The 15790-nt window shown below is 39.0% G+C and overlaps 1 protein-coding gene and 1 long non-coding RNA gene across 2 annotated transcripts in view; one reads left to right on the top strand and one right to left on the bottom strand.

Annotated features, from left to right (window-relative positions):
• Window positions 1-15790, bottom strand: part of b4galnt3 (beta-1,4-N-acetyl-galactosaminyltransferase 3) — a 95355-nt gene that overhangs the window by 57003 nt on the left and 22562 nt on the right. The gene's annotated exons all lie outside the window — the stretch shown is intronic.
• On the top strand, window positions 3323-14148 carry LOC134299654 (uncharacterized). Its single transcript, XR_010006901.1, has 3 exons — window positions 3323-3757; window positions 12685-12804; window positions 13846-14148. It is a non-coding gene; the product is annotated as an uncharacterized LOC134299654 (long non-coding RNA).

Raw genomic sequence — 15790 nt, 5'->3', positions numbered from 1 at the left:
GATTAATTCTGACACAGCTATGAAAGAAAGCCTTGTTAAACTGGTCAGTTCAGATGTGGGGTGACAGCAGTGAAGTCTGACTTGTAGGCATAATGAATTGGCAAAGGAGTGAAGGATAATATCAATAAGAGCTCTTGGTTGCCTGGAAAGGTTCACAGGTGGTGACGGTGGTAGGAAGAATGTATATGGTCACAAACATTCACTTCTATGATACTGTAATTGTAATCAAATACATGAAATGGCTTTAGAAAATATCTAATTCAAATAATAGGTGAGTTGTAGTCCCCAAAGTAACATTTCCAAGCTTTACACTTTGGTACCAGAGACTTGATAGAGGAATTCAACAATCTCTTTAAACAGTGTTTGCTATGAATGCAACTGCTCTACAGAAGGCAAAGGTATTAATTTACCTTGTAACTGTATGCGTGTCATGCTCCTCCCCATATGTTGGGGCTGCTAAGTACATACAGATACTTATCTCCAATCATTTTATTTATGTATCTATTTCCTCTTAAAATTGCTGAAATTGTGCAACTACATTCAAACAAATTCTAGGGCACAGCTTTCCAAACTGTATTGCGACACATTAGTGTGTAGGTGTGTCCCCAAGGAAATAAGACAAGCACCCACTTTGTTAATTTTTAGGAAGGAGCTAAAAACTTAGCTATTTAAGCAAGCCTTTGAGAATGGCTAGACTGTATCTATTGGACAGGACTTGAATGACCATGAGACTGTAATCATAACTGCTGGATAATTCAATAATAGGAATGACTGGTTTAAACACTGATTTATAGCTAGATTGTTTTAAAGGGCAAATAGCTTTTAAATTGTTATTTATTAATACCTATGTTATTTTCAATTGTATTAAGTTGATAACTGTTTATTGTTTATTATTGTTTTTATTTTTGCTATACTATTTTTGTATTATTTGTTGTAAGCCGTTCTGAGTCCCTTCGGAGAGAGGGGGCGGGGTATAAATTTTAAAAAATATTATTATTATTATTATTATTATTATTATTATTATTATTATTATTAATGGGAAACAACAAAAAACTTGAAAATGTATGTTGTTATCATACAAATCATATATTTTTAAAAAGGTTTTCATGAGATTGTTGTGTCCTATACATTTTAATATTGCAATGTATGTATATATATCTGTATCTCTTATAAGAGGTTGGTTTGACCTTTGGTTTGCTAGTAAAACTGAATTACTGTGTCATGAAATGACGCAGGTATAAAAAGAATGTCACCAACATGAAATTGTCAAGGTCGGGATAATGGATGGTTGATATAGTGAAAGAAAGTAAGATCAAAGTAAAAAGACCATTCGAAGTCGTTCATGCCAATTTGCCAAATCCAGGAATATGAACCTGCCAAATCGGCGTGAAAAAAATTTGTTTCCACAAAAGAAATGTTAGGAAAGCTCTGTTCTGGTGTATCTGCTCTACTTATTCTTCAGTCCTACGCTTTACCAAATAGAAAAGGAAATCTTCAGGTGAAATCATAGTTGCCAGACATGCATTCTATTGGAAGAAGTTAAAAGATTACATTAGTAATGCAACTAAGCCGAAGGTATGCACACATGGATATTTCATTATAGGAAAACTAAAAGCAACCTCGGTATATGTTTTCAGTTGTATCTCATTTGTGCCCCACACCATTCCAACTTCCCTCCACCTCATCACATGGGGAGACATTCATGCAACACACTTACACACAGCTGCCGAAACTCTAATGTGTCACGACACAGTTTGGGGAGCTAAGTCCTAGATAGTCCTCTACAAAATAAAACACACAGTAGACAATAGCACAGAGTCTTGTGTGAACTCCTTTCCAGCCCTGGAAATTCCACAAGATGAACAGGCATTTCCAACATATTTTTATCAAGCTACTCTAATGAGACATCAAATATTGAAAGATTTGGGAAGCAACTGGGGAAGAGGAAGAAGCAAAGATCCAACTTTTTCCTTTGGCACCTAGCTCCAGCCAGTGTGGGCCCTGAAGCAGTTGTACCATATTAACCACTGATAATCTGGTCCTGATTTGATTTGCTTCAGCAAGTTCAGGTCTGGATTATTTTATGCAAAAATATTTTAAAAGGTGCCTTGAATCATATTTTGGGATAAAAGTGAGATCTAAATCCAACCAATCAATAAAGTAAACACTTCACATTACAATTCTTGTTTGTACTGTATTTGTTTCCAGGTTGCAGGACAACTGTGGTGCTGGCTGATTACTGAATACTTGTTTAAGTTTTTACGTAAAGAAGCAGGAAAAGAGTGCTTGCGGCATAGGCAGCATTTGCTTCAGCTTTGCCTTCTTGGTCATTCTAATATTTTCTCTGTTTATGCTTCGGATTACTTTACCTTTTCCCCAAGTCCTTGCTTGACCCTCACTTTGAATTATTGATTTCTCCCTCTGAAGAAATATTTAGAGCATTAAAAGAAGCACTGAATGTCAAACATAATAGTTTGTGACTGATTTGAAAACAATGCAGATCACGCTGTCCTGAATATGAGTGTGTGAACTAGAGAGAGAGACATTGAGACACTAAACACCTTTGTATAGATTGTTCTTTCCCACGGAAGAAAAATGTCTCCTGTTGCCGATATTTCAAAACATGCAAGTAAAGACTGCCAACCAAGAAGAGATCCTTAGAAAAACATAGGTTGATTTGAAACTAGAGACATGACAAACGTAGTGTGCCACAAACAGAAATTCACATCTATATTTCACTTTGTTTGGTGTTTTTCTCCATAAACTGGGTGAAATCATCTTCTTGATGACAGAGCCATAATTTTATATGGTATTTGTTTGTTTTAGGTGTGTCTTTATTACAAACCAACAAGCAATGCATAATGGAAGCTACAGCAAGCCACACAACCACTAACCAGCATCGTACCATGAGTAGAAGACCTCAGTACTGCATTAAAGCAGTTTATTTATTTATTTACAATATTTATATTCTGCCCTTCTCACCCCGAAGGGGACTCAGGGCGGATCACATTTCACACATATAAGACAAACATTCAATGCCATAACATAGAACAGAGACACGGGCTGGCCTCGAACTCATGACCTCTTGGTCAGAGTGATTTGTTGCAGCTGGCTGCTAACCAGCCTGCGCCACAGCCCGGCCTAGCTAAAAGCTCCAATGATTTCAAGTGCAAGGAGGAATTGTGATAGGGATTTTGCTTCTGATGGTCATACTGGAGATTTCTTGTGGGAGTGGCGTGAAAATGTCAGTCTGCTGCAATTTGATTGACAGTAGAACACTGTTGCTCACAATGGCTGTTGCCCAGTAACTTAGAACTGACAGATGGGTGGGCCAGGAGGAACTTAGTTAAATATACTTACCAATAATTACATACTTAGGTATAAGGTTATGTACAGTTATACACGCTTAACTATATAGTTAAGCATACTTAAGTATATAGTATATATTTCACTAAGTAGCTGGCTTAGAAACTTGGTTTAGATCTGCTACTGAACCAAGAGGCTCAGTGCCTGTGTATTTTCTGTTTTTTTGCCCAATAATAATAGAAGTTGGAAGAGACCACAAGGGCGACATACCTTTTTCTCTTCCACTCCTTGACAATTGTAAACAGCAGAGCATTAGATTTACGACAAGCAGCCATAGATAAGGGAAGGAAAGAAGGAAAAGTGGGGAAACTTGCAAAACGGCTGGTTGTAACCAGACTTCAATATCTTGGCAATTGTTCCAAGGGCCTGCTCCATATCTGGAAAATAACAGGTATGAATAATACTTCTACTTTTGCACTGAGCCTAAGGCTGTCTCTGTACCATAATCCTGATACTGCAAAACAGATAGCAAAATATTCTTGTCCCAGAAAGCAGTTATCTAGTTTATCAAGAAAAACCACTCTGTGTATTTCCTTATAAATACTTTTGATATCAAACTATCTGGACATAATCCACATTCCCCTTCCAGAGTGCAACATTTAAAGCAGGAAAACAACGTCAATAGCAAGCAATGATAAGTCACATTTTCCTCCAAAGCAATACCCAAAACATATTGAAATACTTTTGTCACTTTACAAAAACTACTATTCTATATACTGAATGCACAAATGTTGTCCCCCATATATGTGAGAGCCATTGTAATTTTCTTTAAAACTTTTTTGCAGCAGAGACAGTAGTTTTCCATCTCTTCATTTTGCTGTTTTTTTGTTTGTTTGCTTGTTTACTGGAATGATCCATCTTCATTAGCCCAATTCACATATTATCCTGGTAAAAACCAGCACATGAGTGAGGATGAGGTGTTTACCTGGAAATAATCACAATAATACTGTCCATGCTACTGGCTTAAACAGTAAATTGATGATGGTGTACGTTCCATAAATTTGTGGTTATGGTGTATAGTTCAACTGAGTGAATAGCAGGACTGGATTCCACAGTAATGCTGGAGTGGGTAGGAGTCTTTCCAGAAGCAAGATGAGAACAGTTTCTACTATAGAAAATGTTTGGGAACTAGTTGTTAACAACAGAAAGGCTTTTTAGGGTGCTGTATTGCTTTTAAACTTCGTTTGCAAGTATTACTTTAAATGGTTTTCCTTTTGCTGATTAATACCGTTTTTTGTCAAGGGAGGGGAAGATCCAGATGCATCTGATTTCCACAGGTCCAGTGAACATTGTAAAGCTCTTGCTGCCCAGACAAACCACACTGCACTTGCGACCATTCCCAGGGCATCCAACTCAGACCAGCTAAGCGGCCAGAGCTTTGCAACATTTTCTGAGCCCCTGGTAACCTGCTTTTTGCAAGAGATTCACATAGGTCCAGTAACAGAACTCACAGTCCTCCCTCACCTTACCTTTCGTCTCTAAAGTTTCATACTATGGTGGAGTGGCAGCTTCTTGAGAAAAATGTAGCAGGCCTGGTTATGTTACTAGTCCCCTTTCCTCAAAGGTGGAAATGGAGGCAGGGGCAACAAAACGTTTTGGGTTTTGTTGTTTTTTGGTTTTCTGGGAAAGGAGATTAAAGTTGTACTAGTCAGGATGAATGGCTAAATATTACACAGAGTCACATCTGATCTTGAAAGCTAATCAGGGTCAGCCCTGGTTAGTACTTGGAAGAGAGACTGCCAATGCATACCAGGTGTAGGCCATATTTCAGAGGAATGCACTTGAAAACCACCTCACAGTATTCTTTGCAAAAAAAAATCCTATGAAAAATTCATGGGATTGTCAGAAATTGACAGGCAACTTGAAAGTGCATGCACATGTATGTACCCACACAGACTCATGATGGTTGTGTATTGCTTTCTGTATCAGAGGTATATATCCAATCTGTCTCATAATGTAACAATTTCAGCCACAAGCAAAACGAACAGAATGTGACCCAAAATGTCTATGTTTTCCGGAAAGACCCTGCTTAATGGTGACAGATATTAGAAAAGCAAAGTAAGAGGAATAAATATATTGCAGGTAGATAGACTTAATCTAGGAAGCTGTAGCCCTGTAGAAGACCTGAGCAAAGCTGTTAATACTATGGTGACTTGGAAATCCATAATTCATAGAGTACAAATTGTGAAAATGCATGTGTGAAAACACCCTAGCTTTTGATTCTATTCAAACCGATGTACACATTGAATTAAAGGACTAGCTAAAATTCCAACTTTGTTGACGGGGTTTTAAAAATCCACTTGATCTTGCTAAGGACCTAGAAGTCAGAAGTGATAAAATTCACTACATCTGCTCTCAATAACGATCATATTTTGTGAAGTCTTGGCTTTGCCTTTTCCTCTCCTTTGCTCTCTGTTTAGGTTTTCCCAAACCTCCATTTGTATTAGTTTTTGGGTGGAGCATAAAAATCCGCCTAGAGGCCAGCCTTAGTTGGTCTGTTCCATTTGCCTGTTCAGAGCTTTCTTGCTAGGCCCCTCTTCTTTCTGCAGAAAAACTAGAGGCTTGGGAATTGTCTGGAAATCCTAGGCCAAGCAATCCAAACACTTGCATTCAGCAGTATTCTTATACCACCAGTCCCAGAGACAACAGAAGCCTCTGACCAGCTTAGGTTTCACAAAGAAAGAAGATTGAGACAGCCTTTGGGCTCCAGCTTCTGAGCCATTGCTTTGCACCAGAGACAGAGGACTTTCAAAAACTCCAGAGAGATGACTACAACCAGCAAAATCTCTTTTTGTAATGTATTGTTCGAAGTTATCTTATAATAGTTCCGGGTGGAGTTAAGCCTTTATTCATCTTGTTTTGAGTAAACTCATTTTGGTTATCTTTTCGCCTTACCTAAAGTGCCTCTGTATGTTAAGGGTCTTGATCTTAACAGAAGGTATACAGATAGCCCCCAAGTAAAGCCAGACACTATAGTTTTCCCAAAGGCTCGGGCATGCCATCACATACTTGCTTAGACAAGATGCCTCTCTATCCTATGCAAAAAAAAGGAGCAAACTCTTGTTGCAGAGATAAAGATGAATCACAATGGGATTGCTTGGTTCAGGCATAATATATTGAACCATCAGAAGCCATTGCACTTAGTTGTGTTTTATAAAGATTTTAATAAAGGTTCTAATATTATACATGAAAGGGCTTCCTGCTGGTTCCAGACTGATCAATACTCAGACATGAAAATTAGTCACTTTTCCTTGATTCTTTTCTATCCATATTAATAATTTTCTACTGCAGGTTTTTCATAACAATAACAAAGGGTTGTAATGTATGTTTGTTTACACAAGTATGGTATATATTTTTGTTATGATTGTGAAGCCCTTATTGAAAAGACTGCTAACAAATGGATATTGTGTTTTTGCATGATTTTTGTGAAATCTAAATCTGAGAACTGTGCCAGCCAGATCAATTTGTTTGCTCTACTGGATGTGCAAACTATAACCACAAAATATGTCCTGCAGTTTATTAAACCTGGCATACACAGCTGTACAATTTCCTATTCATAGTCTGGTTTCTTAGGCAAACAGATCACACCAGACACAATCCAAACATGTACCAAAGAACAGGAAATATTTTCTAAAAACCAGTGAAAGTTGATGACACAGACAAGTGCTTAATATGAACACACATGATTTCTAAAGGATAGATTTCTTATGTCAATTTATAGAGCAGCATATATGTTTGGAAATAAATCCTTCAAGTAGCCATGAACTTTGTCTCATCTTCTTGTTTGAAAAGGAGAGATTTGTCTGATCTTTCCTCTTAATATTACCAATTAAGCACAAATGCAGACCATACTGACAACTTTTAAAAGGCAAATGAAGTTTGTAATTCTGACTGCTTTTATTGTTCTTCTCTTTCTCTTTGTGCAGTATACTTTGCATAATTACAGAAGTAAAAGCTCTTTTGACCTGCACAAAAACATGGGATCGTTCTCTCCGTGGTAATGACAGCCAATAAAAAGGTTTCTTTAATTTTCCAAAGAAGTGCAGCTATTGGAACATTGCTTATTTATACCATAATGTTAACATCTGTTGTGTGATATTTGTAAGAATCTGATTTTAGACTAGAATGTCTGGGGCTGACAGTGGTGAAACTGTTTTCTTCTTTTTCATGATATAAATACCTTAACGGTTCCTCCCTTGGTTGCTGTCAAAGAAAATGAAAGGATTTCCTTTAGTTAATGAGAACGAAAATTATATAGTGCTGCGACTGGGAAGGCAATGCCTTTATCTAGCCAGACAGATGCATGTCTAACTCAGAAACATCCATACTTCTCCTTAGGCTCAGTTTATATATAATATTGGCCTCCACACTCAGCAGTATTTCAATAGTGATTTCTGTCTGAAAGCATGCAAATTAACAATGTCACATCTGTACTAAAAACATCTTTATGTATTTTAAACAAGATCATAAGTTTTCTGTCTGTTTCTGTGACTTCTCTCATTCTTAGTTCAGTATCATCAGTTATTGTGTGCATCTTTGTATCTCACTTGTGCTTTTTCTTAGAGGCCCCACTCCTAAATGATGAAACATGGTATGCCAGAAGAGTACCATTTAGACCAATGGTGGGCAAGATTTTGTGCTTGGTGTGTCAAAATTCACCAAAAAACCTAGTACGACTTGGTGGTGTGTCACTTCGAGAAAAAAATCATAATTTCACAATATATATAGTTTAAATAACAAAAATATATAATTGTAATATATAACTGTATTTAATAAATCAAAAACTATTTACTACAATTATTTCCATATACAACAATCTATAGTACCTCTTGCAGTTTCCATGCTGATTTCTCTCTATTGTAGTTTCAATGTAGTCATGAATAATGAATAATAATATAATAATATAATAGTAATAATATACTAATATACTACAAATATATATATATATATATATATATATATATATATATATATATATAATTTTGTGTGTGTGTGTGTGTGTGTATATATATGTGTGTGTGTGTGTGTGTGTGTAAGGTGAATAATTCCCATGGAGTAAACAACAAAACCACTGGACCAAATCACACCAAATTTGGTCACAAAAGACATTAGTCATCCAATCAATCTGCATGCGGCAGCGTGTCAGCAAAAATGGCTAGGCGTGTCAGTGCTGACACGCGTGTCATAGGTTGGCCATCACTGACTTTTCATTACTATTTTTAATAATCAGGAAAAAATGGCCATACAGGTTATAGGGTTACAGCTTGTGCTGGATGGCGTAACACTCCACCTGAAGACACAGGTTTGCAGCTTGTGAGTTATCCTGGATTCATCACTGAGCCTGGAGCCCCAGGTTTTGGCCGTGGCCAGGGGAACTTTTGGACAATTAAAATTTGTGTGCCAGTTGCACCCGTACCTTGAGAAACCAGACTTGGCCATGATGGCCATGAGGTAGTCAAATAGACTACCTCAAAGCAGTTTGCGTGGGGTTGCCTTTGAAGATTGTTCTGAAGCTTCAAGTGGTCCAACCAGCGACAGCCAGATTTCTCACTGGAGTGGGTCCTGGCCCAACTTATCTGTCCGAATGTATCTCCCTCTATGAACCATCTCGAAGGTTAAGATCTTCTGGGGAGGCCCTACCCTCAGTCCCACCTCCTTTGCAGGTGCGGTTGGTGGGGATGAGGGACAGGGCCTTCTCAGTGGTGGCCCCTCGGCTGTGGAACTCCCTCCTCAGCGAAATCAGGTCAGCTCCCTCCCTCCCTCCCTCCTGACTTTCAGAAAGAAACTAAAAACATGGTTGTGGGACCAAGCCTTGGACATGAATGCAATGCAATAAGCGAAGATGGAATATATGCAATTATGACTGGAACAGTTCCTGACTATAATTTCAGATTATGTGGTTTTCAAAAGCTGGTTTTAATGTTTATATGTTTTAATTTTATGTTTTTTATGTATATGACTAATTTATTATATGTCTGTTGTATGTAGCTGTTTTATATGAAATTGCTGCCTATTGTAAGGCCGCTCTGAGTCCCCTTCAGGGTGAGAATGGCAGGATATAAATACTGTAAATAAATAAAATAAATAAAAATCCTTATATGACCTTTACTTTTGGGGCTTTTCTGGTGCATGTTGCAGACAATTTTAAAAGCTTTCCACTGTAATCTAAAGGACAAAATTTTATTGTTGAAAAATGAAATTATCTCCTTGCAAGTTTCATGACTGATGGCTCAAAAAAGGCAATAAATTTTGAATGTCTATGACTTTAACTGGTAGTTTCCAGCACACTGATAATAGATTTCAGTGCCTAATAGTTTTTTTATATATATAAACAGCAATGAAGACTGACAGATTCCCACTCAACTGGCCAAGGTTGAATCTCCATCACACATCATCTTCATCTGCTTCCTTGTCTTGTTTTACTCAACTTTCATATGTTTAAGCATAACACAGCTTCTTTCAATGATGAACAAATACGTATTCATTTTTAAAAGGAAAAAACAAGTTTAATGCAAACTTCTTGAGCCAAAGTGAGGTAAACTGGCTTCGCCATCCCACAGCACATTACTGGCCAAGCCAAATATAAATGGCTGGGATTGCTGGCCCCGGTCTCTTGTTCTGACTTGCGACCACACCCTTGCGCTTGCGGCTGGCTCTAATTTAAAGGACTACAAGTTTGGCTTCCTAACAAAGGGAAAGAAATTATTGAGGGTAGCAAAATTAAAGTTTAAGAAATCTTTAAACTGTGGAGCTGGGGTGAGTGCATGTGTGTTTGTTTAAGGCTGTGTGTTAATGCACAGAATTAGCTTTAAATACATCGAACAGGCAGCTGACTCGTAATTATGATTCAACAGGTTTAATGTATCCCATGAGTTACATATGGCACCCCACCAGCAGCACAGTAGCGGTTGCCCATTTGAGATCGCAGCAGCAACAACAAACACAAGTGAGTGGTAGGGACCATTTAGCCAACCTTCTAACAAGTAACAATACGTGGCTCATTGGCTGGGTTTAGTTGGCAAGGCAGGTCAAAAACTGAGTAAGCCTCGCATATAATACCTATGACACATTAGCTGGATTCGAAGATGGAGGAGGAGAAAAGGGTGTTGGTCATAGGGATATGGACAAAAATAGAAACAAGGGCCCCTTAAGCAACATAATATTATAATAAGGAGATATACTGAAAGTACTAGAAATTTTAGTCCAAAAAAAATCAACTTCAAAAACTTTGTTCAACTTATTTATTGGTCAATATAAGTACTGTATCTTATCAAAAAAGGGACTTTACTAGCCCAACCTCTGAGTAAAATGGCAAAATGAGAACCCAAAAGAAGCATTGACCCTATGCCATTGGACAACCTTACTAGAGCTTCTGGGAATTGGAGGCCAAAACAGCTGGAGGGCCGCAGGTTGTGCAGGTCTACTCTCCAGTCTCCACTATGATGCTGTTTCTGATCTTTTGTGGAGAAGTTTGCTGCTTCTTTAGGTTCTCTCAAAATGGACTATAACCTTTCACTATTCAACTCAGAAAAGGGATAGTTTTTTGTAGTAGGAGCTAATATTGCACTTTAATTTTCACCAAGAAAGGAACCATTCTGTTCTCTGAGGAGAGTGGCACAAAGCTTTTTCGAATGCTGCCTGGGTGGGAAAATGGCAATGGCTGTCCCCCTAAACTGTCCTGGTGCCTTTCCCTCCCTGTGCAATAACCCTTGACATTCTCATTGGTTATATCAAAATCTAGAATGCTGGTCCCCAAATCTACCCTTTAAAGTCAAAGTATATACCATATGTAAGTACTAGGTAAATTATATGTTACACCTGGATTACCCCTTAAAAAACAGAAACGGAAATAGCTGTGAAATTGTGGCTTCTTTGTGCTTACGTTGGGATAAGGAGAGAAAGAGAACTGGAACAGGTATAATTGACAGAGAGGAACTACCTTTTATTTACTTACTTACTTACTTATTCTACTTATACCACGCCTTTCTCTACCCTGACAGGAGCTCAAGGCAGCTTACTTAGAGGCAATTATTCAATGCCTTTAACAAATAAAATTCCAAAAATTACAGTTAAAATTAGATTAAATTAAAACATATTAAATATTTAAAAACATTACACTCCATAATTAAAATCATGCCATCCATAATCGTAGTCCAAGCCATTCCATAGTCCTTTCATATATTCCCAATTCTGTTATTGTATATATTCACCAAAAGCCTGATCTCAAAGCCAAGTTTTTACATTTCTTCTCAAGGCTGGGGGGGGGGGGGGTGATCTAATATCACTGGGGAGAGAGTTTCACAGCCAAGGGGCCACCACTGAGAAGGCTTTGTCTCTCGTTCCCACCAACCGCGCATGCGAAGAAGGTGGGACCGAGAGTAGGGCCTCCCCAGACGATCCTAATCTCTGAGATGATTTATGGAGGAGATACATTCTGACAGGTAAGGTGTGCCGGAACCGTTTAGGGCTTTATATGCTAAAGCCATCCCTTTGAATTGTGCTCGGTAGCAGACTAGCAGCCAGTTGAGCTGATGTAACATGGGGGTTGTATGCTCCCTGTACTCCGCTCGGGTGTCACACACTCCCAGGAGTGGCCACAGGGGAGGATCCAGACCAAGAACAATCCAAAGACCCAAAGACCTCAACGGCGGAGCAGGCGGAGGATAGTATGGTACATGGTACAACGGCTGTGAAGGCGGAAGAAGGCTGCAACAGATTGAGAAGCCACTCTCGTTGTGTTAATCACACTGCTGGGACCTCACTCTGTGAAGACTGTGTGTTGACCGGCCGTGCACCGACCTCCACATATTAAAAAAAAAAAGTCACGCACAGGCGTCTTCCAAGAAATGGAGGACCATCATCCTTGAACTACGAGGGATCGCCTAAGTAAGTAAGTAAGCTCAGAATAACACAGGCAACCATATTCCTTTGAGGAGTCCTTACATTTTATTCTTCCAAATGGTTGGAAGTTCGGGGCAGCCTTTGAAGGCATTTACTCTTGTGTCAGATTTCTTTCAGGAAAGCCCTATAGCATTCCACACATAAGTGTATCAGCTGCCCTCCTGCATAGCTAAAGAGGTCAGTGGAAAAGGTATTTACTCCATGCTATGCAAGACAGATATAGCTTGGCCATTCCACTGTAAACACAAGTCCGCCATCACTACCACAGAGCTTATGTGTTGCTTTCCTATGCGGCTCTTCTTCATGTAATTGAGAATGGTACTTCCCCCCCACTGTAAATACTGTACTTGGAATAAAGAGGGATCAGGGAACCTGGAGCATTCTGAAAGGAGATCTGATATCGTTTTTCTTTTTCAGTATTGCCAACGCCTGTCTGGATCAGGCACACAACACTTTGGCAAGAAACTCCTCATCTAAATTTATCACCCAACTCTCCTCCCAGGAGCTTAAATGCTTTGGGAAGCCAGGCAATATGAGGTAATGATCGGGAGAGATTCTTTCTGTCTTTACACAGGCCACAAGGCCACATACTATCAGCTAAATATAAACCTGGTGCCACAACCACAGAAGAAGGAAACAAGCTTGGTGTGTAGCAGCTTTCAGGGTCGTTTCTAAAACCTAACCTAGATTTGTCACAGAAAATACATGTAGTAGCAATCTGCAAACAGAACCTGGCTTATGATACTTGATTATTAGAAAGCTACAATTTAATGATCCTGGTTTAGACAAGGCACCAAACAAACCATAGGTAGAAGCCTCCTAGTTTCATCGGTTTCTCAAAGTATCCAGAAGGAATCCGAGATGGAGGCTAAGGCAGTATAATTTGCCCAATTTGCCCAGTGGGTTTCCATGGTTGAGTGGTTATTGAAGGCCTGTTCTTCAGAGTTGTAGAATATTGAAACCACTACATTATGACGCCTTCCATTTCTTTAACAATACTTGTAATGATTTATCTTGTATCCGATGAAGAATTCACATCCAAGAGTGTGGGAAATGAATGAAGGGCACCATTTTACTGGCGCCCCCGGTGGTGCAAGGAGTTAAACCGGTCGGCGGTTCAAATTCGGGGAGAGCGGGTGAGCTCCCTTTGTCAGCTCCAGCTCCCCATGCGGGGACATGAGAAGCTTCCCCAGGATGGTAAAACATCAAAACATTTGGGCATCCCTGGACAACATTCTTGCAGACAGACAATTCCCTAATACCAGAAGCAACTTGCAGTGTCTCAAGATGCTTCTGACACACACACACACACACAAATTTTACTCATTGTACTGTCTCCAACCCACATTTCTGTCTGAAAAATGGAAGAAGGGGGCACTAACATACAAAATGCGTGTAACCCCGAATTTTACCATAGAAAAATGGATGATTTCAAATTCTCCATCTGCAGTCCAACATTTTGCCCAAAAGAGACATAATACTGTTTCATTCACAATTATATCTGCTTTGCCACTTCTACAAACTTATTTCAGGACTGAAGGATCCAAATGCTTTCTAATTGCTTTTCCTTTGGCACAGAATCTGGAACAAGACCTACCCATGGAATTTTGCAAAGCTTCCAGGATGTACATATATGAGAGCAGACTTCCAGAACCGTTCTGCTCCACTTTCACAGCATTGCATCTGGGCAGGATATGCAGCCCCAAGGGAATGCCAAAGCACACAATATTCCTCCTGACTGGCAGGATCCAAGCCTTCAAGTTTGCCTGTTGACTGGCCAGCATGGAATCTGGTTTGATGCCCACTAGACAGAAGTTTCACCAGCTTTTCCAGATAATGATGTCATCCATGACTCTTGTTGAAATATAGTGAGAAAGCATATGGCTGGATCGGTTTTGGACTACAAGCACACAGACACACAGAGTTCTGGAAGCTATGGTACAAAAAGTAATTTTTCCAAGTGCTTAGAAATTATCATAGTATACTACATTCACAGCTGCCCTTATTGGCAGCTTACTAGTACTATTTACCACACATGTGTCTTTATTGTTAAACTAGGGACCATGGTCATCATTACACATATGTGCATTTATATCAGTAGCAGTAAATTACACATATCAAATAAGTCTGGTGTTAAAGAATATTTCAACAATGCAAAAATAGCTAAATACTATTAAGATTTTGAGATACACTAGGGGCCTCCGGTGGCACAGCAGGTTAAACCACTGAGCTACTGTACTTGTGTATGGAAAGGTTGGCAGTTCAAATCTGAGGAGTGAGGTGAGCTCCTGCTGTTAGCCCCAGCTTCTACCAACCCAAAGTTCAAAAACATGCAAATGTGAGTAGATCAATAGGTACCGCTCCAGCGGGAAGGTAACAGTGCTCCATGCAGTCATGCCGGCCATATGACCTTGGAGGCGTCTATGGACAACGCCGGCTCCTTGTCTTAGAAATGGTGATGAACACCTACCCCCAGAGTCGGACACAATTAGACAATGCGGGATATAAATGCAATTAATTAATTTTAATTAATTGTTTAGCAATCCCTAAGCTACTTGTTATTTTAAATATTTGGAACAGACATATGTGAAGGCACGTCATGACTAGTTTGAGCCTTGGTTGAGGGAGATCTGGTTTGACTATTCCTTTCTCTATTGGAAACATACCTTTTGGTCTTTCTTCACAGACACTGTATACATCACTGAAATATTAATTCTGCATCACCAGTGCTCTTTATTCAAAGAGATGGGGAAAGCTGTTATGATAAATACCAGGAAATTGTGTGTGTGTGTGTTTGCTATTAAAAATGGAGATCAAACATCTTTTCAAAAAGAAATCTCCTCCCATTTCACATGCCCAGACAGTTCTGGCTCAGTACCTGTTGAAGAAAGTATGCTAATACTTACAGTTTCAGAGTAAAAGCAGCAGTATAAACAAAAGCTAACTCCGTCATGCCCTTTTCCTGCCTTAACATGCATATACAAAAAAGCAAGACCCTGACAAAAGTCATATAAATTTCCAGAGATGTTCCTAACTAAACAATCATTATAAAATTCATTAATTCTGCCATAGAATTTCCACTTTTTTTAAAGTACGAGGATCTTAATAAAAGCAAGTATGATGTTGGTACACGACTCAAAAATGAGTTCTTGTTGTTTCCATGGCAGGTTTCAAAAAGAGGACTAATTTTACCTTCATTGCCTATCAAGGTCTTTAAAACTCATTCAGCACCCCAAAGCTGTTACCTACAATTTAATTAAACACACTTAAATCTTTAACATAATATTAAATACAGTAGAATAATAGAATCATAGGGTTGAAAGCGAACACATGGGCCATCTAGTCTAATCCCTTGCCATCCAGGAAAAGCACAATCAAAACACCCCAGACAGATGAACATCCAGCCTCTGTTTAAGAGCCTCCAAAGAAGGAGTTTCCACCACACTCCGAGGCAGAGAGTTCCACTGTTGAACAGCTCCTATGATCACAAGAGCACAAAGTTCTTCCTGATGTTCTAGTGGAA

Source organism: Anolis carolinensis, chromosome 5 (genome assembly GCF_035594765.1).
Source record: "Anolis carolinensis isolate JA03-04 chromosome 5, rAnoCar3.1.pri, whole genome shotgun sequence".
Lineage (NCBI taxonomy): Eukaryota > Metazoa > Chordata > Lepidosauria > Squamata > Dactyloidae > Anolis > Anolis carolinensis.
This window is presented reverse-complemented; position numbering and strand designations above follow the sequence as displayed.